Raw genomic sequence first — 4,132 nt, 5'->3', positions numbered from 1 at the left:
AACAAGCATATACTAATGCATTGATCTTGCAAATTTACCATCTTATAATCCATTCTACAAATCATAATCACCCAAACAATCAAAAAAACAACAAAAAATAAATTCATGCGTTAAACTGAGATATAAGATTTATAAAAAAAAATTGGAGGAAGATGCAAATGTAAGGCCAATGTGGTGTGGATCCCCAGGCATATTTTTCCAGTGACACAAGACTTCTTTGATAATTACCAAACACTAAGAACATATCATTAGTCACCCCATTTGGGTCATAGACATTATGAAAATGAGATCTCTTGTGATAAACCCTTAAAACATCAGTAGCCACGAGATGGTAGTGTTTCATCAGTTTTCCATGACATTCAATTAATAGGAAATGAATGAAAAAATTCATACTCCAAACACCTTATTTGTGAAAGTGCGCATGCCAAGATGAGCACTTTGGAAAGCTTGCCCACTATGTGTTTTGATGAGGACAATTTGAGTTTCATAAGAGCATGAAGATCATCAACAAATCAACGTGCCTAAACCTCAAGATTGATATTAGACTTAGACTAGTAATTAGTTTAGGTTGAGTCTAAGGCTTAGGTAAACTCAACACATGTCTCATATACATAATACATTAAATCATTTTATTTTGAGATATGACATTCATAATATGTTCATGCATCATATATATACATGTTATCTGTGCATCCTAGGCATAAACTTAGTGTTGAACATGTATAAGTTAAGTGCATAACGTATTTGAGTATTGCAATTTACAAATATACATAGAAATATGCAGTTAATCGATTAACGTAAGGCATGTCAGAAAACTATTGAAAATAGGATAAATGAGAAAGAAGGAATGAGTATGAGAAAAACATATTTGAGCCTTATATCTTTTCTTGGAAACCCTTAGCCAGACCATGATACAAGCTTAAAAAGACATTTTTAAGGATCGATTTGCCTAAGATTCACATCATGGCAAAGAAACACTGACTCCACTAAACTGAACTTTTGATAAAAATATCTCATATTTAATGCATGGACTACATTCCCTCTTAAAAATCACCATCACAATCACAACATCATTATTCAAACCTCAAATACAACTTCAATTTCATATTCAATTCTCGGATCATCACTCATAGCCCAAACACTAACCAAGTTTGCATGATCATTGTTTTTAGTATATCCTTTTAAAGAGTTGTGCACAACGTAAATATCACCAAATTAAAGTAGAATGAGTCCCTCAAACTGGGGCAGTTTTATTGGGATGATTCTTGTAGACGACATCTCAAGTTAAAGCATATGAGGATAATTTGAATAGAAAGATAAGCCCACTATCTCATAATAGGGCAATTTTTTGAGTGGGTCGCAATTTTCTTGAATCAAAAGGTTTCATGAAGCCCAAAACTAGGACAATTTTACATAAGGATGTAAAAAGCAAAAACGAAAAGAGTGCTAGGTTAAAAACCCACAAGGGTGGCCTAAGAAAAGGAGAGCAGTACTAAGTCGAAAACCAGAAAATGCAATTTAGTATCATTACAAAAATAGAGAATTCCCGACAGATACCTACATCAGGTATTCTGGGCAAAAATTAGGGAAAATTAAATGAACACCCTTATGCAAATGTTCATTATAGTTTAAGCAAATTGGGGCAATTAAAGTATTCCCTCCGAAGAAAAACGAGCAATCACACTTCCATCTCTTGAGGGTGAAGTTCCTAAAACTTATAGTGGGACAATATTATTTGGATTAATTGTTCTTCTCAATACAACATTGGGACAACTAGCCATCAGTAGATCATCCCAATTATTCATAGTTAAAAATGGTTTCACATTTCAGCAAGACTCAATAAATGAGACAAATTTATATATCAAAGAGAATTCATGAGCGCACTAGAACAATGGTGCATAGTTTATACACTTTATTTCATCACATTCAAAACAAATACATTACATTATGAAAAACATCATACATAACATACTCTCAAACATTCACCCATTACTTTACAATAATCAAAACTCGTGCTTTCTAGATCTTATACCTCGAAGTGCAATCTTAAACTTTCCGAGTCATGTACCTCGACGTGAATTTTAAGCTTTCCAGGTCTTGTACCTCGATGAACATTCAAAATCTAAGCTTTTCGGGTCCTGAACCTCGAAGTGCAATCTAAGCTTTCCATGTCCCGTACCTCGATGAGTATTCAAAATTTGAACTTTCCGGGTTTTGTACCTTAACGTGAAATATATGCTTTTCAGGTCTTGTACCTCGATGAGCATTCGAAATTTAAAATTTTCGGGTCCTGTACCTCGAAGTACAATCTAAACTTTCCGGGTCATTTATCTTGACGTGAAATATATGCTTTATAGCTCATTTACCACGATGAGCATTCAAAATCTAAGATTTTCGGGTCCTGTACCTCGAAGTGCAAACTTAAACTTTTCGAGTCCTGTACCTCGAAGTGCAAACTTAAACTTTCCAAGTCATGTACCTCGACGTGAAATATATACTTTCTAGGTCCTGTACCTCGATGAGCATTCAAAATCTAAGCTTTTCGGGTCCTATACCTCCAAGTGCAATTTAAACTTTTCGGGTCCCGTACCTCGATGTTAAATTTAAACTTTCTGGGTCATGTACCTCGATGTGAAATTTAAACTTTCCGAGTCTTCTGCCTCAATGTGAAATTTAAACTTTTCGGACCCTGTACCTCGAAGTACAATTTAAAACTATATGGGTCTTGTACCCCAATGTGGAATTCAAACTTTCCGGGTCATGTACCTCGAAGAGCAATCTAAACTTTTCGGATCATGTGCAATTTAAAACTTTCTGGGTCCTATACTCGTTGTGTAATTCAGACTTTCCGGGTCCTATACCTCGACGTAAAATTTAAGCTTTTCAGGTCCTGTACCTCGATGAGCATTCAAAATCTAAGTTTTTCGGGTCCTGTAACTCGACGAGCAACATAAGGTTCCTGGGTCCTGTACCTAGACGAGCAACTTAAGCTTTTCGGGTTCTATACCTGGATGTGAGATCTAAACTTTACGGGCCATGTAACTCAATGTGAAATTTAAGTTTTCCAGGTCCTGTACCTTGATGTGTGATGTAATCTTTCCAGGCCCATGCCTAACAATTTTTTATTATTTTCAAGGCTCCGTGCTTGACGACCTCAACTTATACCTTCGAGGACCCCATGCTTGACGACCTCGAAGTCAATCTTTCCAGGCTCTATGTTTGATGTTTTATAATTTTGAGGGCTCCGTGCTTGACGACCTCAAATTATATCTTCGAGGACCCCATGTTTGATGACCTCGAAGTCAATCTTTTCACGCCTCATGCCTAACGTTTTACAATTTTGAGGGCTCGTTGCTTGACAACCTCAAATTATATTTATGTGGACTCCGTGCTTGATGACCTCGATGTTAATCTTTTGAAGACCCCGTGCTTGACGACCTCGAAGTCAATCATTCCTAGCTCCGTGCATTGCGAAATTAACCCGAAGATTTGGCACTACATCGACCTACGTCTTTGGTTTCACCCATATCATCCCAAGTTCTGGTAGTACACTGACCTGCGTTCTTGGTCTTCATCCTTGTTTATCCAAATTCTGTCAGTACACCGATTTGCGTCTTCAGCTCTGTTCTAGTGCATGCACGTCCATTCCAAACACGATGCACCTTCAGGCATAGCCAATAAGATCCGGCCACACGACGCTGCTCCATGCAACAGATTCTTTCAGCCAATCTTCATGCGACACGTGTGTTGGTATATTGTGCTATCCGCATTGGACTAAAAGTCATTCAGATATTTAATTTTTTCTTATCTCTTTATTCTAAATGTAATTTATGTGATGATAATGATTATATTTCATCAATGAAATTTATTATTTTTATTGTGCAAAAATGCTAAATAATTTTTTTCTCATTAAATAAATATTAAATTTTATTATTTATGTGTAAATATTATAAAAGATAAAAATTCCTTAATATGACTAATAATCAATTAACCATTTGCTTTTTTTTTACAAGTTAAATATTTTTTTTTGTAATTAAATAAAAAAATCATTTTTAAAAAGAAAAACAACATTTAAAATAAAGATATCTTTGATAATAATAAACTATTTTCTTCAAAAAAATGATTTCATAAC

Source organism: Lupinus angustifolius, chromosome LG14, assembly GCF_001865875.1.
Source record: "Lupinus angustifolius cultivar Tanjil chromosome LG14, LupAngTanjil_v1.0, whole genome shotgun sequence".
NCBI lineage: Eukaryota > Viridiplantae > Streptophyta > Magnoliopsida > Fabales > Fabaceae > Lupinus > Lupinus angustifolius.
Note: the sequence above shows the minus strand (reverse complement) of the source record.